This window comes from Miniopterus schreibersii, assembly GCF_964146895.1.
Source record: "Miniopterus schreibersii genome assembly, chromosome: X".
NCBI lineage: Eukaryota > Metazoa > Chordata > Mammalia > Chiroptera > Miniopteridae > Miniopterus > Miniopterus schreibersii.
In genome coordinates this window covers 75846647-75871838 of record NC_138104.1, presented here as the reverse complement: position 1 = coordinate 75871838, position 25192 = coordinate 75846647, and the positions used below count along the sequence as shown (strand labels likewise).

The following is a 25192-nucleotide window of genomic DNA, read 5'->3' as shown; positions in this document are numbered from 1 at the left end:
GAGATACAGCTTAGTCTAGTTAATTATGTAGCCAAAACCACCCACCTAGTTGGAATTTAAATCTAGGCACCACAATATCTGTCATGTGTCCAGACCTGGCTCAGGCATTGCCTCTCTCCCAAGAAACAGGCTTCATTGCCCCTTTCTTCCTGCCACTGGGAGGGGGTCGGGGGGTTTCCTCCATTCCTGCTCCCTTACTACCCTGCTCAGAGAATGCTCATGGTTTTGTTTACCCCATCCAGGTCTGGGCAGGACTTGTTGGTGCCTAGCCAAGCTAATGATTGGCATCTGTGCAAAAAAGTGTTATCATAGCAGGCCTGACTTTGCAAGGTCTGCTTACAAGGTTGTCCCTTGGCTGGAATCTGGGAACTTGGTTTTCAGGAGGGTTCCCACCATTCCAAGAACTGATAAGGGTAGCTCACTGTGCCTGAACTGTTTATACAAACAGTATGGTTTCTGCTAAACACCTGCTTTCCTTCTTGGAGTCTGGAATTTTGGTATTTGCTAATCAGAAGGTACCTATGTGACCAGCCTCTAATTGAAAACCTTGTGCACTGAGTCCCTAATAAGCTTCCCTAATAGATCACATTCACATTTGTTGTCGAAACTCGTTGCTAGGGAAATTAAGTGCATCCTGTATAACTCCACTGGGAGAGGTCTCTTGGAAGCTTGTGCCTGGTCTCCCTATATTTCACCCCATGCGCCTTTTCCCTTCGCTCATTTTGCTTTGTATGTTTTGACTGTAATAAATCGTAGCCATGAGTATGATTATATGCTGAGTTATGTGAGTCACAGTGAATCACAGAACTTGGGGTGGTCTTGGGGACCTCTGACACAGCACCTTTGCATAACCATTGTTAAATATTTGTACAACACTTATTCAAAGGAGAGTGTGAACCTGGTGAGGGACCAGAGCAGAGAAAGGGACTCTGGTGTTGGCACTGACTCTCCTTTTGAGCAGTCAGCTTTGGTCCTAAACTGTATTCTTCACTCGACTAAACTACAGTCCTGCAGGGACCCACAAGGGACTCTGTAAGCACTGAGGAGCAATGGAAGGATTTTACACTAAGGAGTATCACAATCAGGAAAATTTGTGGGCAGAGTTTGCTTTACGAGATTAAAACTTACTACAAAGCTACTATAATAAAAATAGTGTGGTAACAGACGAGAAATTTGTTAACACAGATTTTCCAAATTTCAGTCCAAGTTCCTTCATCAAACCTTTATTTAGTTTTTTCATGGGTCCTGTAAGAGTGAACATGTGAGACTCAGTTCCTCCTCAGCTTTACTTCTGAGACAGGCCATGCAAAAACACAGGTCACTTACACCATCTGCAGTAGAAGCCTCTGAATTTTTTGTTGTTGTTAATCCTCACCCGAGGACATTTTTTCCATTGATTTTTAGAGAGTAGAAGGGGGGAGGGGGAGAGAGGGAAACATCAATATGAGAGAGACACATCAATCAGTTGCCTCCCGTTGCCTCCCACACATGCCCCACCAGGGCCAGGGATCGAACTCGCAACCCTGGTATGTGCCCTTGACTGCAAATCAAACCCAAGACCTTTAGTGCATGGGCTGATGCACTAATCACTGAGCACACCAGCCAGGGCAGGATATTTTTTTCCATTGATTTTCAGAGAGACTGAAAGGGAGAAAGGGAGGGAGGGAGAGAGAGAAAAACAACAACATTGATGTGAGAGAGACACATCAGTTGGTTACCTCCTGAATGTGCCTCTACTGGTGCAGTGATTGAACCTCCAAGCCAGGTATGTGCCCTTGACCAGGGATCAAACCCAGCACACTTTGTCTGTGGTCTGACGTTCCAACCACTGAGCCAGACCATCCAGGCCCCCTCTGAATTTTTTTACATGGTTATGATGTTGTCAACTGTCAAAGTAGGAATGTGGGGTTCTGAATTCAGAACCCAGGAAAAACAGTAAATAGAACTTTTTAACCAGTCTACTGTGGATTGCTGGTATTTTAAATCACTGCATATTAATAGCTTAGGGGTAATTCTGACACTTAATTTTTATAGTTTTTCATTTGGTAAAAATGAAATATTCCTGTTTCCACAATTTGCTACCATTGTTTTGTCTTTCTTTGTATGTCAGGGTGATGTTTCCTAAGGGAAAACTTAATTAGACCATTCAGTAGTCTTCTTGGGGAAAAGAAAAAATCAGTTATTTAAAACACACTGGATGATCCCTAGCCAGTTTGGCTCAATGGTTAAAGCGTTGGCCTGTGTACTGAAGGGTCTCTGGATCTATTCCAGTCAAGGGCACATAACTCCGTTGTAGATTCAACCCCCAGCCCCAGTCAGGGTGCGTGTGGGAGGCAACCAATTGATGTGTCCCTCTCACATCAATGTTTCTCTCTCTGTCTCTCCTTCCACTCTCTCTGAAAAACAGTGGAAAAAATGTTTTCGAGTGGATTAAATAAATAAATAAATCACACTGGATGAAAGATCTTATTTTAAAAACCTTTGAAAGAGGAAAGCATCCTGTACTGAGGGAACAGAGGTGGGATGATAGGGCTTTGCTGTTGCTGTTTTGCATTTCTAACAGTAAACTTGAAAGCACAGGATCTTCTGACCATTGAAGCTGAAATTATGTATTCAGTGTTTCTCATGAAATAACATTTACCATAAAAAAGATTACATTTATACTTGTCTTGGGTAATTCTAAAAAATTTTATGCAGAAAATTCTAAAAATTGTAATGAGGAAAACTCACCAGTTCAAGACCCACACAGGCACACAAAAGCATTACATTGATTACATGTCTGTATATTGGCCGATCCCTGAAATGGTGTCTCTGGAGGATTAAAATTGATCCTCTGTTCCGAGCACATGGTATTGACTGTGGCCTGGGAGTGTGCCAGTTAGCCGCAGCACCTGCACCTCCTCATAGGGTCTTGTTGGTGTGACCCAGGAAGACAGAGGGAAACTGCCTCACCACTCCAGCCACACATACAGGGCTAGAAATCCTGCCTATGGGGTTTCTCCTGCTCTGACCAACAAGAGACCCAGAGATGATAGTCTAGCCAGTTGGCTGCAACTCTGGAGCAAGAAAAGTAGAGGAAGTGAGAATAAAATCAAGCACACACACCCCCAAGCCAAGCCCATGCTGATAATAATTTCAGACACCTTTTTGTCAACAACTTCCTCTTGCATTAAACAACATTCAGGAATCCTGAGTGTGATGGCCTATTTGCAGTGTGCAAATGGAACATGGGCAGAAGGTGCTCAGATCTGACCTAGAAATTTGAGATGTAGGTGGAGAGATCTAATACCCCATTGGGGAATCAGAGGACAATTACCTTGAGTTTAGTGAGTAGAATACAACTCCTAAAGGAAGCTAGGTGTTTTGAACTAAGAAATAATGTATATAGAAGCAAGGCTTCATGTCTTTCTTTGTTTATTCTAAGTCCTCAAAAGTGTATAGGAATTAAGGTTCTCCAGAGTGTGTGAGGGCTTTGGAGACAAAGGGAAAGAAGCAAAGTATTTTGTTTGTCAGCAAAATCCTGCAGTATTAGGTTGAACTATATGAAATTGCTGAAGCTCTGATATCTTGAACTACAACAATGGCAATTTCATATGGTTTAACCTAATATAAATTATTTACCATACAAATACTTTGAAAATATTCTCAGTTTATTATTATATTGGGTTTAACTTTATCAGAGGGGGAAGGATATCATTAATTCTTAGAAAGTCTTTATTTTTATAATAATTTATGATAGCCCTGCTGGGCGTGGCTCAGAGGTTGAGCGTCGACCTAGGATCCAGGCGATCGGGGTTCAATTCCCGGTCAGGTCACATGTCCAGGTTGTGGGCTTGATCCCCAGTCGGGGGTGTGCAGGAGGCAGCCAATCAATGACTCTCTCATCATTGATGTTTCTATCTCTCTCCCTCTCTCTTCCTCTCTCTGAAATCAATAAAGATATATTTTAAAAATAATAATAATTTATGATATATCCATCACTTATCAAACTAATGTATTCTTATCACCTTGAGGTATAATTGGTATACAAAAACATATGCATATATCTGTAAAACCATCACCACAATCAAGGTAATAGACATATCCATCACTTCCAAGTTTCCTTGTGCCTCTTTTTTTTTTTTTTATAAGAACACTTAACATGAGATCTACCCTCTTATGTTTTTAAGTGCACAATACAGTATCATTAATAGGCAGGATGTTATACAGCAATTCTCTAGAACTTATTCATCTTGCATAACTGAAATTTTATACTTATTGAATGACAGTTGCCTGTTTCCCTCTCTTTCCAGCCAAGGGCATGTACCTCAGTTGCAGGTTCAATCCCTGCCCTGGTTGGGGTGCATGCGGGAGTAACCTATTGATGTGTCTCTCTCACATCCATGTTCCCCTCTCCCTCTCCCTCCCCCTCACGGGAGGATATTTTTTCCATTGATTTTTTAGAGAGAGAGGGAGAGGAAGAGGGGAGGGGAAGAGAGAGAGAAACATCAATGTGAGAGAGACACATTGATTGGTTGCCTCCTGCACCACCCCATGGAACCTGCCCTTGACTAGGAATTCAACCCGAGATTCTTTGGTACATGGGTTGACACTCTAACCATTGAGCAACACTGGCCAGGGCAACTAGTTAACTTCTGATTGCAGGTGCCACTCACCTCTTGTGTGAGAAGGTACCTACAGCTATGTTCTCATCAGGTAGGATGAGAAACTTGCAGAGGGAGTGACATTTGCTATCTGTATGGCTGCTGGTTACAGTTTTCTTCTTTGGGATCAGGTGTTTGACCCCTCTGTAATCTTGGTTTTAGCTAGAGTGCCCTCTCAGTGGAGCCCAGCAGTAGTGCCTGCTTTGGAGAATAATGCAATCTCTAAAGTGATTCAGTGTAGTAGGACTGCGGTGTGTGATGAAATTTCCATTCTATAGTTAAAAACTGCCTTCTAAATTCTGTCAGTTAACTATTGCTGTATACCTAGCCACTTCAAAAGTTAGTGGCACCTCGTATAAGCGAGATGATGTGATGTTTGTCTTTCTTTGCCTGGCTTATTTCACTTAGCATAATTTTCTCCAGGTCCATCCATACTGTCCCAAAGGGTACGAGCTGCTTCTTTTTTACCGCTGTGTAGTATTCCACGGTGTATATGTCCCACAGCTTTTTTATCCACTCATCTACTGATGAGCACTTGGGCTGTTTCCAGATCGAATCTAAAGAACTTAGTAAACTGATAAACAGAATAGATTCAATGACATGGAAGCATAGATGAGACTAACGAATGTCAGAGGGATGGAGGAGGGCAGGTGGGTGGAGGGGGAGAGAGTAACCAAAGAATTTATATGCATATATGCACAACCCAAGGACATGGACAATGGTGGGGAGAGGGACTGGGAAGGGGGGTAGGACAGGGTGGAACGGGTCATTGGAGAGAAAAGGGGACATCTGTAATGTTTTAAACAAAAATTAAAATTTAAAATTTAAAAAAATAAATAAAATAAAGTTAGTGGCTCAAAATAGTAATTATTTAGTTAGTTAGTTCATTATTCTGCAAGTTGACCATTTGGGCTAGGTTCAGCTGAGTGGTTCTGCTCTTCAGTCTCCCTTATGCCTGTGGTCATCTATACGTCATCAGGGAGCTCTGCTTTGGAAGATAGCTGGCTGTCACCTGGGGCACGGGTAGTGGGTTGGAGCACCAGGCTATACATCTCTTATCCTGCAGCAGGCTAGCCCAGGCTTGTTTTCATGGTAGCTGAATAGGTTTCTAAGACTGAGTAGAAGCAGCAAGGTCTCTTGAGGCCTAGGCCCAGAAGTGTGTGAATGAATACACAATCACCTCTGCTACTTTCTGTTGCCCTAAGCAATTCACAAAGCCAGTACAGATTCAAGGAGTGGGAAGAAGCTTTCAAAGTCACCTTGAAAGGGCATTAAGTAAGGGTAGAGAATTAGGGCCATTTTTACTGTCTATCACACAAATATGGATTACTCTTCTTAAAGGCTTCAGTTACTCCTTTAACATATAAAAACTCATGTGTTTTTTATGTTCAGAGTTAGACTGATCAGAAACAAATAGGAAAGTATTAAAATTGTTCACAACTCAGGGCCTTGATGGCAGTCCTTTTGTGAAACTCAATTTTTCTGGAACTTGGATACTCTGATACTGAATGTGCCTCACATTTTAAGTCAGTCATTAATTCTGGATCCTTGCTACTAGGTGATATGAAGAACATAAATGGAGGTTTAAAATGTAGCTGCAGATTCTTTTACACTACTCTCATCAGGAGGTAGGGCCTATGTCTCCTTCCACTTAAATGTGAGTGGGCTTGTAACTACTTCAATATTGACATCTGAGGCTAAGTCATAAAACACAATGCAGCTTCTGCCTTGTTTGTTAGAACATTCATGCTGGGGCCCCTGAGCTGCCATGTAGGAAGTCTGACTACCCTGAAGCCGCTTGTGCTGAAGAGGCCTCATGTGTGCATTCCAGAGATAGTCTCTGCTAAGCCCAGTCATCTCTGTCAAAGGTGCCAGATAAATGAAGAAGCCTCCAGATAATTCCAGCTGTTCTTCCCAGCTGTGGCCCCAGACATCTTGAAGTAGAAAAAATCCATCCTATCTGAATTCTTGACCCAAAGAATTTGTGAGATGATAAAATGGTGATTGCTTTATGCCACTATGTTTTACAGTGGTTTGTTACACAGCAGTTGATATCTGGAACAGCATGAATGAATAGGCATGGCTATATTCTAATAAAACTGTGGACACTGAAATAAGATTTTTATATATCACAAAATATTATTTTGCTTTTTTTCAACCATTTAAAAATGTAAAAGCCATTTGTAGTTCATGGACTATACCAAAACAAGCAGTGAGCTAGATTTGGCTTAGGGGCCATAGTTAGCTGACCCCTGATCTAAAAGATTATATAGAACTTGTAAAATTTATACCTGTTCTGGTCAAGATGGCTCTGATTTCATACTTTAAACTTATATCTCCTTTCTAAACAAAGTGATAATTGATGAAATTAAAAATTAGACATATCTGTGATCAAGAAGATAAATTTCTGGACCTGAAACAGATCAAACAGTAAAGTGGAGATTTTTAGTCATGGGCTCCTAGTTACTGGCATGCTGGAATCGAGATCCAGAAAAGGGTAGGGATGGCTGGGAATTATATTTCTGTAGATAATGAGGATCAAAACACTCAGTAAATGGAAGAAATGATCCCTGACTGTGTGAAATCAAGGATTGCCCATGGACAGAGACAGAAAAAGATACTACTCCTATTCAGAGTGGCAAACAGGAGAGCAGAGAAGAGAGGCTCAGGGCCAGAGGCAAATGTATTATTGGCTTACTGCCTAAATCTGAACTTTTCTCCCTGTTGGTGGGATGGGACTGAGAATCCTGGGAGGAAGCAACTCTCAATGGAAAGAGGGTGAATGGAGAAGGAAGAAAATGAATTTTCTCCAAGGTTAGTCTGCAAACAAAAATTTCAAAGTCATGACAGTTGTCCAAATTAACAACCAGCAATTTAGAAGATAAATTCACCCCCAATGAGAACCATTTTAGAATGACTTTAAAGCTTAAGATTTCAAACTGATAAAGGAAGAATAGCATCCATTATAAATCCTTTAAAAATCTAGCCCATATCTGGTAGGAACTCATATTTGAGTTAGAGAGTTTTTAATATCAGTGGTTACAAAATAGTTTAAGTTAGTGATGATGCTATACACACGTCACTCTGAGAGCATACTGCTGTTGGGATTGTCAAGTTGTGTCTGAATCAGAAAAGGCAGGCTTTCTAGAAGAGGTGATATGTTTTCTAAGCCTTATAAGAATAAATGTATATGTTTTTGAAGTGAGAAAGTAAGAGGGCCTTCCAGGCAGAAGAGGTGGTATGATTTTGTAAAGCATGGGGGTTGAAACTACAGAGGTTCAGCATTGTTAGATGTTAGAGCATAAAAGCTGGCAGAGTGTGGTGAAGGATAAAATTGCAGAAGTAGGTGCAGCTCCATTGTAGAGAACCTTGTTGACCTTGATGAAGACCTTAATAAAGACCCAGGAGCAAAGGGAAGCCATCAAAGTCTCTCAGCAGTGAAGAGACATGGTCCAGTATGTGTTTCAGATAAGTCTCTTGCAGTTAGGTGGAGGATGAATTTGAGGGCAACAAGACCAAGAGTACTAAGACCAGTTAGGAAGCTGCTGTTGTAATCTCTGTTTCAGGAAATTATTAGGTTCTAGACTAGGAAAATGAAGGCTAAAATGGGATAAGAATTAGAAGATAATTTCAGATGTTACCTTGGCAGGATTTCATGACTGATTGGATGTTCCAGGGTGAGAGAAAGACAAGAGTTAAGAGGTTTTTCTAGATTTCGTGACTGCATAGAGGAGGGTGCCAACTGAGACCAGTAGAAGGGAAGAAGAGCCAGTGGAGGAGAGAAGATAGTGGCCTGGGTGTTGATCATCCTCCAGGTTGATGTATCTGGTTGGTGGGTTTAGATTTTTTTTCTTTTATTTTCTCTCATTCCCCCCACCTCTTCTGGGAGCTATAAATGTGTGTAATACAGTCGGGCACTTTGGGAATACACATCACTTACAAGATGGTTAGAGGAAGAAAAGGATATTAGGGAGCAACACAGGAAACCCAGAAAAAAACTTTGGAAACCCAGGTGGTTTTTTGAAGAGGAACAGTGGAGGGAGTGATCAGCATGTCAAATGCAGCATACAGGTACTTAGAGATGAGGGTTGGAAAATATGCACAGACTGGAGACTTTTCCCACAGTTCTGGTGTAGTTGAAGCCAGTTGAGGAGTGAGTGAGAGCAAGAAAGAGAAGACAGACCATAGACTTTTTTTTAAAATATATCTTTTGATTTCAGAGAGAGGAAGGAGAAAGAGAGAGGAGGGGGGTCAGCTGCCTCCTGCATGCCCCCAACTGGGGATCAAGTCTGCAGCCCAGGCATGTGCCCTGACCGGGAATCTAACCTCGATCTCCTGGATCCTAGGTATATGCTCAACCGCTGAGCCATGCCTGGCCGAGCCACAGACTATTTTTTGAGGAGTTTGCAAGAGAAGAGAAAGAAAGAAATTAAGTTTTAAATAGAGAAAAATAATGTAAGGTCAAGAGATAGTTTGTGGATAAAGGTAGGAAGAGTTTTGAACCTGTTAACAGGTACAAATCTAGTATAGAGGTAGAATCAGGAAGTCAAAAGGCAGATTTTTTTTTTCTGTTCATAGAAAATTATTTCTTCAAACCCAAAACACTCATTTGAAAGAGTGTATGCACCCCTACATTCATTGCAGTATTATTTACAATAGCCAAGCTATGGAAGCAACCCAAGTGCCCATCAATAGATGAGTCGATAAACAGGCTGAGGTACATATATACAATGGAATACTACTCAGTCATAAAAAAAGAACGAAATTTTACCATTTGCTATAGCATGAATGAACCTAGCGGGTATTATGCTAAGTGAAATAAAGCAGTCAGAGACAGACAAATGCCATATGATTTCACTTACATGTGGAATCTAAAGAACAATATAAACGAACAAACAAAACAGAAACAGATGCATAGATACAGAGAACAAACTGATGGTTGCCAGAGGGGAGTGCGGTTCGGGGACTGGGTTCAAAAGGTAAAGGGATTGAGAAGTACAGATTGGTACTTACAAAATAGGCAGGGGGATATAAAGCACAGCATAGGCAATATAGTCAATAATACTATAACTATCTATGGTGCCAGTTGGGTACTGGAAATATCGGAGGGAACACCTTGTAAAGTATTTGATTGTCCAACCAATATGCTCTACACCTGAAACTAATACAAAATAATAGTGAATGTGAACTAATTGAAAAATGTTTTTTAATTTTAAAAAAATGAGTTAGAGTGAGAAAATGTATGTCAATTTTAAAAAAGGAAGAAAGAGCCCTGGCCAGTGTGGCTTAGTTGGTTGGAGCATTGTCCTCTACACCAAAAAGGTGTCAGGTTCAAGTCCCAGTCAGGGCACATACCCAGGTTTCTGGTTCAATCCCCAGTTAGGGCAAGTGTCGGAGGCAACTGATCTCTCTTTCTCCCTCTCCCCCTCTTCCTCTTTCTAATATCAATACAAAAAATGTTAAAGGAAGAAAAAGAAAGGCACAAAAAGTATTTTAAAAAAGAAATTATTTCTTCATTTAGAGCTGTCTAAAAATTGGAACGGGTTGCCTTGTTAGATAATGAGCTCCCTGTCACTGTCAGGTAGAGTTTAGATGTCTTCTAGTCAATTGTGTAGAAAGATACTTTAGTGAGTGTCTTTGGGTGTTTTAGTCCCTTGTTCAATTCTCAACAGTTTGCCCACAGTTTTAAGTATTACAGATGAATGAGTTATTCTGTGGACCTGATCTGCTTTGCCTGACAGCTCTCCATAGATTCATCAAGTCATTGGGCCAAGTGAATTTATGTGCCTTTGATCGCGAAGGCTGAATTTAAGCTGCAGGTTCTCAGATAAGAAAATATTGAGGCTTAGTATCCAGGGAAGTTTCATTGCTCTGACAGTCAACTGTGGTCTGCGCTCACAGGTATTTTTTACAAGGTAGTCACTTTCCACACAAAGCAACAATGAGTCTTTAATTCAAATTTTTGAGAGTTTTATTTTTATCCATCATTTTTGTAAAACTCTATTTCTTGGAATAATTAAAATAGCAGTGAGATGATAGGAGAAATGGATAGAGAAGAAAAATCTGTTTCCTTTACTCTGTGATTCATATTCCTGTAGGGATGCTTTTAGTTTACGTAGAAGTATGGTTTCCTTATACCAATAGGAGATAATTAGTTTCCATCTGTGCTCTCTAGTCCTCATCTTAGATCTTCTAGTGATCCCTTCAGTTAGCATTTAAAACAATTCAGCTGTAACCTTTTGCTGTTTTGTCTTAAATGACTACTTGTGTGTATCCAAACTTGGCTTCCCTGGGGTACTGAAGTGTGAACAGTGTAAGTGACTGAGCTCAACTAATTCTCAGAAAGCCACGTTTTAGTCAGTACTTTCCAAATTTCTCACGATCATTTCTTTTGCAGAACTGACAAGTGGTATAACTAATTAGTTTTATTCTTTCTCAAGTTACACGTTTTAAATTCTCTCTGTTAACCTTTTGAAAATGCCAATGTGTAGTTAAATAACTAAAATTCAGACAGGGAAACTAGAAAATACAAGTATACTGGAAAAACAGCTCCTTACCCTCAAAGAAAAAGCAGGAGCACCAGGTATGATAATATTTTTCTTCTAAGGAAAAATAGATACATCCTTGTTACCAACTGACTTTCCTTCTAACAGCCCACAGATAGGTGGTCAGCCTTCCAATTACCCCCAGGCCTGTAAGTTTTACCTATTTCTTAGCCTGTTTGTTTCCTTGATCTAGTAGAGTGCAGCAAGTGAGCATCTGAAGTCCACAGGTTGATCCTTTTCCTTTCTCAATTTAATACTTCCCATATATGTTAGGAACATTAATTAAGTGCCCTTTATATCATATGCTTTTTAACAGTAAATTATTTTTGAGATAATTTTTGTTTTAAAATAAGAGATTTTGAGATGTATAAATGTAGAGAGGATTGCAGAAATAGTACAGAGAGCAAACTTCCTGTTCCAGATAAGATGGAGTAGACACATTTCACTCTATACCAATTAAATGTAATGATATAGGTAGCTTAAAAGTAAATGGGGGGGGGCCAGGGTCCTCCGCTGAAGCCAGGAGCGGATCAAAGTGGTGGGACTCCCGTGGCCTCAGAGACGTGAAGGCCCTCCGCACGCCTCCTCCCATCCAGTTGGTGCTCGCCCTTGCTGCCCTCTGGTCCCCATGGAGAAAACGGAGCTGATCCAGACGGTGAAGCTGGCGAAGTAGGCTGAGCGCTACAACAACATGGCCACCTGCATGACGGCCCTGACGGAGCAGGGCACTGAGCTCTCCAACAAGGACCACAACCTGCTCTTGGTGGTCTACAAGAACATGGTCGGGGACCCGCAGGTCCGCCTGGAGGGTCATCTCCAGCATCGAGCAGAAGACCGACACCTCCAACAAGAAGTTGCAGCTGATCAAGGACTACCGGGAGAAGGTGGAATCGAAGCTGAGATCCATCTGCACCACAGTCCTGGAGTTGTTGGATAAGTATTTAATAGCCAACACAACTAATCCGGAGAGTAAGGTCTTCTATCTGAAAATGAAGGGAGATTACTTCTGGTACCTTGCTGAAGTCGCATGTGGTGATGATCGAAAACGAACAATAGATAATTCCCAAGGCGCTTACCAGGAGGCTTTTGAGAAAGAGATGCAGCCCACACACCTAATTCGTCTGGGACTGGCTCTTAACTTTTCTGTATTTTACTATGAGATCCTTAATAACCCCAAACTTGCCCGCACACTGGCTAAAACAGCTTTTGACAAGGCAGTTGCAGAGTGCAATACACTGAAGACTCGTACAAAGACAGCACCCTCATCATGCAGCTGCTTAGGGACAACCTCACATGGACATCAGACAGTGCAGAGGAAGAATGCAACGTGGTGGAGGGGGCTGAGAACTAATGCAGACGGCGCCACCCCCTTCCCTCCAGAAACCTTTGTACATACCTCCATTCCCCACTCCGTCTGGATTTCCTAGAGCAAAGCTATCATTCATGTGTATGGAATCAGCTGTTTATAGTCTGTTCACACTGCAGCTGTGGGAAAGCTCCAGTCCCTGATTTGTCTTGCCTCCTGGTGTGCAGTTACTGCTGTAGAAAAGTATTAATAGCTTCATTTCACGTAAACAAGTAACTTCCAACACATAGAGGACTAAAAATGTGCCTGGTATTTAAATAATCTGAACCAGTTCTCTGAGTGACTGTGTTTTGTATTACTGTGAAGATATGAAAATGTAGTTCATTACAATTTAAAGAGTGTTTTACCTAACTTTTTAATTTCTACATTCCCTCCCTTACTTTTCTTTGGGGATTTCCTTTTGGTTAGCAAGGTTCCATGTTCTTAATGTGTTCCTTTGTGGTGGGAATCCGGAGTATTACATTGAGTGGGAAAGCATTTGATAATTCTGGGCTGCAGGTCACAAATTGAAATGCCTCCTGGGTCACCTGGTAGGGGTCTTGTGTGTCTGTGACAACAGGGAGTTTCCTATTCACTCTTCATTTGCTGCTGTTTCATTTGACAACTTCCCTTCCTAATAAAAATTCACTTATACCCCCTGCAAAAAAAAAAAAAAAGTAAATGGGTGGGAAAAGATATACTATGCAAATATCAAAAGAATACTGTTGCTAAATTAGACATCACAGCAAAGAAAATTACCAGGGACAAAGACTAGCACTACATAACTATTCAAAGGGTCAGCCCATGCAGAAGACACAGCAATCTTAAAGGTGTATGCACCAAATAACAGAGCTTCAAAGCACATGAAGTAAAACGCAACATGACTGAATTGAGAAATAGACAAATCCACAATTATAGTTGTGAACTTTAATGCCCCTCTTTCAGTAATTGATAGAACCAGTAGACAAAATCAGCAAGGATATTAAAAAAGTACCACCAATCAACCGATCTAATTGACATAGAAAGCTTCTCTTAACAACATCATAATATATTTACTTTTCAAGTACACATGTAACATTAACCAAGATAGACTATATCCCAGGTCTTAAAACAAACCTCAACAAATATGAAAGAATTGAAATCAAAGTATGTTCTCTGATCATAATGAAATCAAATTAGCGATAAAAAAAGACTACAGTAAAGTCTCCAAACGCTTGGAAACTAAACAACACACTTCTCGTTAATCCATGGATCAAGGAGGAAGTCTCGAGGAAGGAAATAAAGAAGTTAATGTAACTGAAAACAAAAACAATAGAGAAAAACAATGAATCTGAAAGCTGGTCTTTGAACAGAGATTCTGACTAAATTGGTAATGGGTGCAGGTTGAGCATTGGGATTTTTACAAGCTCCCTAGATGAGTCCAATGTGTAATGGGGATTGAAAACCTCTGCTGAGGATACTAGATATATTTTCTTGGGGGTTAACTTGTATTGGCATCTATGGCCCTGCCCCTTTCATTTTTCCTGAGGAAAATTTGTAGCCATTTTATTTTCTCTCACTTTCTGTTGTCCTCAAAGTCAGTCCTGACTATTTCCCTTTGTATGTTAGCTTCCGTGTCTGACTGGAAGTGAGCATTTAACAGCAACGCCCCTCCACTTCACATCCACACCACCTTGATTGATTTTGGGATTAACTCTGAAACCCCCCTCTCTTGGTTTGCAACACATCATTGGTTACCAGTTTTACGCTGTGATCACCCAAGCCATAGTGACGACGTGTCTAGTGCACCTGGTCCTGTGGCCCTAGCTCTGTGGGAGGGAGCCAAAGGAAGACTTGATTTCTCAGCTCTGGTGGCCAGTGTAGTGCCTGCCCTCTGTTAGCACAGTATTAACAGTTGGTGTGCGGTGGATTTGAACTTGCTCAGTAAGTTTGGGATTGTTTCTGTTTGTTTGACCTTATATGTGAGGCTTACATGCCTGTTGTTGTTACTAAAACCTGGGATAAAGGTTATTTTTTCTCCTAATAAATTCTCATGATCATTTTAAATCAGGTAGACATGTGAGTAAATAGTTCACTATAGAAGCAATGCACAGCAGCAGATAAATTTATTTCCATTGGAGAAAGATTTATGTGTTCTATAGTAAAAGCTATTCTTGTTGATTTACTTTATTCTTAAGAGGTCTTAATTTGCAAATATTTTATCTTAAAAGGATTTATGTTTTGTAAAATCTCTCTTTTTATTCTTAACGTGCCAAACCTACTTATTTATCTGGACAGTTGAAATTGTTGAATATATGTACATAAACTAAAAAGAATGTACTGCTAATTTTTAATGCTTTTTTAGTTTCAATATATGTACCTTATTTTTTTATTTTTCAATTACAGTTTACTTTCAATACTGTTTTGTATTGGTTTCAGGTGTACAGCATAGTAGTTAGACAATCACATACTTCACAGTGTTCCCCCCGATATTTTCAGTACCCACCTGACACCTACATAGTTATTATAATATTATTGACTATATTCTCTTTGCTGTACTTTTACATCTGGGTGATTATTTTGTAACTATCAATTTGTACTTCTTATTCCCTTTACCTCTTTCACCCAGTTCCCCAACCCCATCCCCTCTGGCAACCACCAGTCTGTTCTCTGTGTCTATGAGTCTGTTTCAGTTTTGTTTGTTCATTTATTTTGTTCTTTAGATTCCACATGTAAGTGAAATCATATGGTACTTGTCTTTCTCTGACTGACTTATTTCACTTATATACTGCTAATGTTTTAAAAGTTATTGGAACTAGGGCCTTTTTCCTTAAAAGACATAGAACAGATTTAATTTAGTAGGGGCTAGGACCATTAAAATCTGTCAAGATAACGTCACAGCCTGGCCAGTGTTGCTCAATGGTTGAGCGTCAACCCATGAACCAGGAAGTCACGGTTCAATTCCTGGTCAGGGCACATCCCCCAGCTCGATCCCCAATAGGGGTCATGCAGGAGGCAGCCAATCAGTGATTCTCTCTCATCACTGATGTTTCTATCCCTCTCTCCCTCTCCTTTCCTGTCTCTGAAATCAATTAAAAAATTATTTTTTAAAAAAGATAACGTCACAGAATAGGCCATCCAGGCTAAAGCCTTCCAGTGAGGTTTGTATGGACCAAACAGTGGGCTGAGAGATTGGGAAGGAAGGGGTGGTATCAGGAGAGTGGTAATTCAATTGTATGCTTCCAATTTGCAATATTATTTTGTTAAAAGAAAGGTTTCTTGCCCTGGCCGGTGTGTCTCAGTGGTTAGAGCATCAGCCTGCAACACGAAAGGGCTTAGGGTTAAATTCCCGGTCAAGGACGTGTACCTGGGTCACAGGTTTGCTTCCCATCCCCTGGAGGCAACCAATTGACGTGTGTCTCTCTCACATTGACGTTTCTATCTCCTTCCCTCCCTCCTTCCCCTCCACTCTCTATGAAAAACAATGAAAAAAATATCCTCAGGTGAGGATTAACAAAACAAAACCAAAAAAAAGGTTTCTTACAGTTTAGACCAGAGGTTGACAAGCTATGGCCTGTGAGCCAAATCTAGCCTGCCATCTCTGTATGGCCTTCAAGCTAAGAATGGTTTTTACATTTTAAAATGGTCAATATATGAAGAGTAATATTTCATGACATGTAAAAAATTATATGAAATTCAAATTTCAATACAATAAAGTTTTATTGGAACAGAGCCATGCTCATTTGTTTATGTACTGTTTATGGCTGTTTTCATGCTACAACAGCAGATTTGAGTAATTGCAACAGAGACCGTATGGCCCAGAAAGCCAAAAATATTTGGTATCTGGTCTGTTACAGAAAAAGTTTGCCAGACCCTGATTTTAATTCACTTCCTATGCTGGCCTTCTCATGTAAGATGATTTCTCCTCAGGGGGTTTGAATTTCCCAAATAATTTGTTAACAAGTCTGTATATTAAAGGGGTAAGCCTGCTTCCTGGCAACAGGCATCTGTGGTTGACATAGAAATACTTGTCTCAGTGGCAGGAACCTACCTAGGTAAATTCTTATTTTCTTCCTTTTTCTTAAATGCTCCTTGAGGACTTTTGGAGAAGAATTGACCTCCATACTCATCTCGTCACAGGGGACTGATGAGTCATATAACATGTCTTAATTTTTTAAAAAACAAAACTTTAAGATGACTGAGATGAAGGTATTTTAGAAAGTACAGAAAAGTGTATCTACTCCAACTTCTGGTATCTCTTTTTTAAAGACAAATATTGGTTAGGGGTGAGGAAAAGCAGTAAAATATGTATGATATGTTCTTTTTCTTCTGATTATTTTTTGTTTACTCAGTCCCTAGGTAGATATTTATGGCTTTAGTCACTGGACTATTGAAATGTGGTAGAGATGAAAGATAGTCGAGGCCAACAGGCTTGAAGAGAAGTTTTGTTTCTATAATATTGAAGCAGATTGAATTGTTTTGTAGAGAGGGGTGAATTCTGAATTAAAGCATAGGCCATGGACTAAAATGGCCTCAGCTTGGAGAGGGTTAGTATTGTTTACCCCAAAGCAGAGGTAATCAGCTCAAGAAACACATTTATAGTATTTATGATTTCTGGGAGGGTTTTTTTCCCCACATGGCAAGAATTGACCCTAAAGGATATAAGTTTGCTGCTCTGGTCTGACCAGTGGACAACATCTGTCTCTGTTAATGGCTCTGAAGTAAATTTTCCTGAAAGCCTAAGGGAGCTAGACTTTAAGATACTTCTTTACTTAAGGATTACTTCCAGATACCATCCTGGAATTATCCTCCCTGATTTTATCTTAGTCCTTCTTGACCTTGTTTACATTTTCATTCTGTTCCACTTCCTGAGCTGATGAGTTCTCTAAGTTCCCTAAGCATTGCTCAAAGTCCTGCCTTCTTTTTGATAAAATTGCCTTTAGGTTTTAGAGAGTGCCCCTTTGTTACTTTAACTCTGATTGGGTGAATAAACTCAAGTCAGTCATTTTTTGCTTCATTTTTTTAAAGCAAGATTTCTCAACCTCGGCAGCATTAATATTTTGGGCCAAATAAGCCTGTGCGTAGTAAGGGACTGTCCTTTGCCTTGTAGGATGTTTACCAGCCTCCCTGGTCTCTACCTCCTAGATGCTAGTAATACCTCCCTTCCCAGTCGTGAGAACCAAAAATGTCTTCAGATATTGCAATGTGTCTCCTGGGGGACAAAGTTGCCTTCAATTGGGAACCACTGCTTTAGGTATTTGTCTTTTCCAAACTGCAAATTTTGTGCTTTTTGGACTATCTTTATAATATGGAGGCTTCTCTAATTGATTGTATTGTGCTTTTCTGGATTTTTTTTAAGCTCTGGTGAATGCCCATCTTGAATGACAGTGACACCTACTTTTACAGTTTCAGTTTTTCAGGTCAACTGCATCATTTGTGGGTACTGAGAAGAACAGGTACCTCAAAATCTTAGAAGTATTTTTTCTAATTATAAATGCTCTATATGTGTACTGTAAAAATGTGGAGGATGGAAAAAATTGGAGAATGTTTTTATCCCCCAGAAATCCACTACTTCAGCATTACTAATGTAACTGATGTTAGTAAATTGGTTTATGGCCTTCATCTATTTTCTGCATATTTTATTTCATAGATGCAATGTCACTATAAAATCATTTTTATGCTGTTTTACCCACTTAACATTTTAACATAAATGTGTCCGTGTATACCCATGATTAAATGATTGAGTGAAATGCTATAATATTAATATACTTTATTCCTCTTTTGTTTGATAGCTAGGTTTCATTTATTATTTTTATTATGGAGGTCTAATGCACATTTTTGTTCACAAATTATTGTCTGTGTTTTGTATTTATTTTCAAAGATGAATGTTGGAAGTACAATTCCTGGGTCAAAGGGTATAACTATGTTTAAAGTAGAGCCTTAAATTATTTTTAAGCTGCTGCATGGTCCCATAGAGAGCAGTGAATAGGGACTCTTGAATGGCCGTGAGTTTCAGAAGTATGTCTCATGGGGCATAGACAAGGAAAGGAAAGGGCTGTGTTGGAGTTAATCACTTTTCCTTGCCTGCCTACTCTTCTGTAGGAATATTAATGGAGAGTCAAGTAGCCACAAAAAACAGACTTAGATTCCAGTCCCAAATAACCCCATTGGGTTGAATTCCAGACAATGCTCCTTTAAAAGGGAGTTTCACCCAAGAAAGGCATCTACTTTATACATTTGTATTTTGCCTGGCTTGCAGTCACTGTTAAAATTAATCAGCCTGCTGTTAATCATTTTGATTGAGATTATAGTAAGAATAAGATCTGAAAACTGCTATCAAATTACTGTCCCCAAGGGTGCAAAGTGAGGGCCAATGCACATTTTATTTCTGCCAAAACTCATTGTGGGAGGTAAGGAAGAAAAGAAAGCCTTCATAAAGTCTGTACCCTGAATAGAGAACTAGAAAATAAACAGCTGAATAATATTGTATATCCAAATGTAAGACATCATGGCACATCATGAAGTTACTCCAAGATCACACTGTACTTATTTATAATTTTACATAACAAAAGATGTTATTCTACTTTTTAAAATGTACCACTTAATGATGATTAACATGTTTTCTTAAGTAGGGGTGCCTAGAAGCAGAACCTGAAACAGTATTTGAACCTACTTGATATAGTGGGGGAGTGCTCTCAGGTGAAACCTATAAGGGAATGAGGACAACAGGGTAGGGAAGAGGAAGGAGCTAAAGTAAGGATATGGTCTTAGGAAAGTCTAGCCTTAGCCTCTTTGGTTTGAGGGAGTGTAGAACAATTATTGGGTGCTGGATGCTCCTGGGAAGAAGACAGGGAGAGTAAAATCTCCCTGGCAGGACTCCAGCGCTTAGGGAGAGGGACAGCTGTGAGCCATTAGCAGCCAACAGGTAGTAGCTGGGAGATGGATATGCTAGCTAGGTAGAGGGGACTTAGGTGGGGCACCACAGTGTCTATTACTCTTTTGCATGTTTACTCTATGCAGGACACTGTGCTAAGACCTGGAGGTAAGAGATGAACATGGCATAGTCCCTGCTTTCAAGAAGTTTCTGGTCTAGTGGCAGGGCTGACCATGTAAAGAATATTTACAGTGCATGTCAAGTGCTTTTTACACGGTCAGAGACTTTGGTAGAAAGCAAAAGAGTGAATGATTGTGTGAGAGGGGCATCTAGGGAGCTTCACTGAGGAAATCCCACAAATTGGTAGGACCGGGTTAGGGGGGAATGGGCTGGCCAGGATAAACATGGAGGGAACTGTAGACAGAGGGAAGAGCCCCATGCCAAGGCTGGCAGGTATGAAACAAGATGATGTGTTCAGGAATCACATAGGGCAGAGCATGTGCAGGAGGCAGGGGAGCAGTAACTGATGAGGCATGACAGATTGGAGCCAGAGTACTGTGGGCCTGGAAGGTCATGCAGAGGAGTCTGGGCTTAGAAGAGGCAACTTTCCTGCTGTCATCCCGCCAGTGTACCTCAGGGCTCAGGGCCATCTTGGAGTGCCCATTCCCAATATACCTGCCAGCTCTGCCCTCTGGTGGCCATGTGACTCTAAGCATGCCACTTGAACATTTCTGAGCCCCAATTTCCTCTTTTTTTAAATTAAATTTATTGGGGTGACAATAGCTAATATGAACATATGGGTTTCAGGTGTGGGTTTCTATGTTGCAAGGTCTGTATATTATACTGTGTGCCCACCATCCAAAGACATTTCTTCTTCTGTCACCATATATTAGGACCCCCTTCACCCCCTACCCCCTTTCATCTGGCAACCACTACACTGCTGTTTGTGTCCATGAGTTTTAGTTTTATATCCCACATATGAGTGAAATCATATGGTTCTTAGCTTTTTCTAACTGACCTATTTCAGTTGGCATAATATTCTCAAGGTCTATCCACGTTGTTGCAAATGGCAGTATTTCCTCCTTTCTTATGGCTGAGTAGTATTCCATTGTGTACATGCACCACATCTCCTTTATCCAGTCCTCTATCGCAGGACACTTTGGTGGTTTCCATGTCTTGGCGACCATAAATAATGCTGCAATGGACATAGGGGCACATATATCTTTGCAAATACATGTTTTCAAGTGTTTCAGGTGTATACCCAGTAGAGGGATCGCTGGGTCATATGGTAGCTCTATTCTTAATTTTTTGAGAAACTGCCAGACTGCTTTCCATAGTGGTTGTACCAGTCTACATTCCCACCAGCAGTGAATGAGGGTTTCCTTTTCTCCACAAGCTCTCCAACATTTATTGTTGTCTTGTTGATAATAGCCACTCAGACAGGTGTGAGGTAGTATCTCATTGTAGTTTTGACTTGCATTTCCCTAATTGCTAGTGAGGTTGACCATCTTTTCATGTATCTATTGGTTGTTCATATATATAATGCAGTAAAGATAGTCTCTTCAATAAATGGTGCTGGGAAAACTGGAAAGCTACATATAAAAGAATGAAACTGGCCCGGCCAGGCGTGGCTCAGCGGTTGAGCATCGACCTAGGATCCTGGTGATCGGGGTTCGATTCCCAGTCAGGGCACATGCCCAGGTTGCAGACTCTATCAGTGACTCTCTCATCATTGATGTTTCTATCTCTGTCTCTCCCTCTCCCTTCCTCTCTCTGAAATCAATAAAGATATTTAAAAAAAAAAAAAAAAAAAGAATGAAACTGGATTACAGTTTTTCCCCATGTATAAAAATTAACTCAAAATGGATCAAAGACCTAAATATGAGACCCGAAACAATAAGTTACATAGAAGAAAACAGGTACCAAACTTACGGACCTTGGTCATAGAGAACATTTTATGAACTTGACCCCAAAGGCAAGGGAAGTAAAGGCAAAAATAAATGAATGGGACTATATCAAAGTAAAAAGCTTCTGCACAGCAAAAGAAACTGACAACAAAACAAAGAGCCAGCCAACCAGGTAGGAGATGGTATTTGCAAACAGTAATTTTGACAAAGGTTTAATTTCCAAAATATATAAAGAACTCATAAAACTCAACACCAAACAAACAACCCAATCAAAAAGTAGACAGAGGACCAGAACAGACACCTCTCCCAAGAAGACATACGAACAGCCAATAGATATATGAAAAGATGTTCCTCGTTTTTAAAATGACTGGTGATGACATTTATAGGACTGTTGTGGTGATTAAAAATAATAAAGACAGATCTAAAGACTTACCATCATACAGTAATTCTGTTGATATTTACTGTCCTTTGTCTTTTTCTTACAGTAAATAAAATGGCAGTGCTGTCACAGAAATGGGCAGAGAGATCAATGTACTCTAACAGCCCAGACCCAAAAATGTGCTTGCTTTGTTTTCTTTGCTAAAAATCATTAGCAGTCCAGTTCCTTATTTTCCAAAGCTGGTGTTACTGGTGTTATATAATCTGTTTCCTTGGCTCTTTACTGATAATACAATATTTCTCGTTGCCATCTATAATTAGGAAATGATTGTTACTATAATAGTTTTAAAAACACCAAATTTTGCAGATTCTTAAAAATCTACACCTCCCTCAGTTGTGAACAGTTTGGTAACTCACTTAAAGATCAGAATATTATAGAAAATGGAGACACTGTTCTGGCCAAAGTTCATAAGACCAGAACTTCAGGTGAGAAGGACTATATATCTCACCAGAAGTCTTGGGTCTCCTCAAACTTTTCAGAGAACTGAGAAGAGAGGGTCCATGCTCAGTTGACTTTCTTTTACTGAGTGTTTTTGGAGAATAAAAATATTTCCTCTATGGCATTTGCTGCCTTTGATCCCAGCTTGAGTTATCCATATGGAGGTTATGTTCAATAGACACAATTTTTCTGTTGCTACTCTTTTTTAATATATCTCTGTTGATTTCAGAGAGAGGAAGGGAGAGGGAGAGAGAGAATTAAAACATCAACGATTACAGAGTGATCATTGATCGGGTGCCTCCGGCACGCCCCCCACCGGAGATCAAGCCTGCAACCTGGGCATGTGCCCTGACCTGGAATCAAACTGCGATCTCCTGGATCCTAGGTCGATGCTCAGCCGCTGAGCCACGCCCAGCAGGGTACTACTCTTCTTAACTTTACCTTAAAATTTCTCATTAGTAAAATGTTACAATAATTTAAAGTGTTTTTAAGCTTTATTGAAATATAATGTACATACTATAAAATTCATTTTGAGTATACAGTTCATTAAATTTTACTATATTTGACAGGGTTTTGCACCCATCACTACTGTCCAATTTTAGAACATTTCTGTCACCCCAGAAGAAGCTTTGTGCCCATTTGCAATCAGTTCACATTCCCACTTCCACCCTAGGCAACCACTAATCTACTTCTTCTCTGTAGATATGAGGACTGTGGACATTTCATATAAATGGAATCATTTTAAAAAAGTGATTTTGTATTTATGACTTCTTTAACAAAGTATAATGTTTTTGCTAAGTTTTTTTACATGTTTTATTTTTGTTTTACATGTTATAGCCTGTATCAGTACTTTGTTCCTTTTTATTGCTGAGTGGCATTCCATGGTATGGATATACCACAGATGGTTTAGTTATTTACCTGTTGAAAGACATCTGGGTTGTTTCCAGTTTTTGGCTATTATGAATAAAGCTGCTATAAACATTTATGTACAGGTTTTTGTGTGAACATAAATTTTTATTTCTCTAGGATAAATGCCCAGGAGTGCAGTTGTAGTTGCCTGTTTGAATTTTATAGAAATAACGAAAATGTTTTCTACAGTAGCTGTTCCATTTTATATGTATAAGTGATATAGTTTCTTCACATCTTCTCAAAAACCATTTGAATTTTCACTATTACTTTAGCCATTGTGCTTTTAATTTGCATTTTCCTAATGGCTAATGATATCAAACATCTTTTCGTGTGTTCATTTGCCATTGGTATTGCTTTTCTTTTCTTTTATCCTCACCCAAGGATATGTTTATTGATTTTTAGAAAGGGGCGGGGGGAGAGAGAGAGAGAGAGAGAGACATTGATGTGAGAAATATCGATTGGTTGCCTCCTGTATGCACCCTGACCAGGAATTGAACCCATAACCTTTTGGTGCACGGGAAGACACTCCAACCAACTGAGCCACCCAGCCAGGGTTGGTATTGCTTTTTGATGAAATGTCTGTTCAAATCTTTTACCTATTTTTTAAAATATATTTTTATTGATTTCAGAGAGAGGAAGGGAGAGGGAGAAAGAGAAACATCAATGATGAGAGGGAGACCAATATACACTCCTCCGTAGTTTCTCCTCTGGTCATCTTCTGTTATCAATTCATCTGTTCTTGACCACATCACCTCTTCTCCTTTCCCATGGTGACTGTCCACTGTCTCATTCATTGTGACTTTAAATTATACATTACTTTTTGATAAAACGTATTTTGTTGTTTGCATTTCAGAAGAGTGTTTGAATGTCTTAAGTTTTGCGCCAAGGAGCCAAGTGTAGCACGAAAACTTTATGTGATGGGAAGTTAACGTTTTATTTAAAGAAATATTCTTCATTTTGCAACATATACAATTTTTTTTCAATTTGTTTCCTCTGACAGGATTCAAGACAGACACCTGGTTTTCTTGAGTTTTAAAAGGATATTTCCTTTGCTCCACTTGAATGACCAGTAAAAACATAGGTCCAACTGGCAAAGTGAAAAGGGGATATACAAATATTGAATCATGTTGTACACCTGAAACTAATATAGTGTCATATGTGAATTACATCTCAATTTCTTTTTCCTGTTTCAATTCTTTTTTTTCCTTTTTTTATTAAATTTACTGGGGTGACATTGATTAATAAAATTATATAGGTTTCAAGTGTACGATTCTGTAATGCATCATCTGTATATTGTAGTGTGCGTTTACCACCCATCAAATCTCCTTCCATCACCATATTTTTGACCTCCTTTACCCAATATTCAATTGACTTTAACACTAGGACAGATGGACCTTTGATTAATGATTTTGATACTTGTGCTAATCCTATTAGTTTTTCTTTTTTAAATTTTATTTATTTAAATTTGTCTTTATTGTTGAAAGTCTTATGTCCCCTTTTTTCCCCATAGCATTATTGAGATATAATGTACATACCATACATTTCACCCATTTAAAGCACACAATTCCATGATTCTTAGTATATTCACTATGTACAAACATTACTACAAGAGTACTTTGAATGTCTTAATCTCATTGCCTTCTGACTTCCATTGTTTCTGATGGGTAGTTAGCTGTTAATCTTACTGGGGTTCTGTTATAAGTAACGAGTCATTTTTCCCTTGCTGCTTTCAAGATTTTCCCCTGTCTGGCTTTCAGTAATTTTACCATAATATATCAGTGAATCTCTTTGCATGGGGGGGGGGGGGGGGGGCGTGTAGTAGTAGTAGTATAAACTACTTGGAGTTTGTCAAGTTTCCTGGATGTGCAAATTAATGTTTTCCAGTAAATTTGGGAATCTTTCAGCCATTATTTTTTCTGCTGCTTTTTCTCCTTTCCTTCCAGTACTCCCATTACATATATGTTGGTACACTTAATAGTGTCCCACATTTCTGTGAAGCTTTGTTCATTTTCTTCATCTTTTTCTTTGTTCTTTTGCTTGCATAATCTATATTGATCTACTTCAAGTTCACTAATTCTTTCTTCCACCAGTTCAAATCTACTGTTGAACTCCT

General features: G+C 39.6%; 1 protein-coding gene and 1 pseudogene across 7 annotated transcripts in view; both read left to right on the top strand.

Annotated features, from left to right (window-relative positions):
* JADE3 (jade family PHD finger 3) overlaps positions 1-25192 on the top strand; it is a 141004-nt gene that overhangs the window by 42568 nt on the left and 73244 nt on the right. The window lies entirely within an intron of this gene.
* Positions 11817-12539, top strand: LOC308551805 (14-3-3 protein theta pseudogene; annotated as a pseudogene). The gene has a single exon. The product of its transcript is annotated as a 14-3-3 protein theta pseudogene (transcript).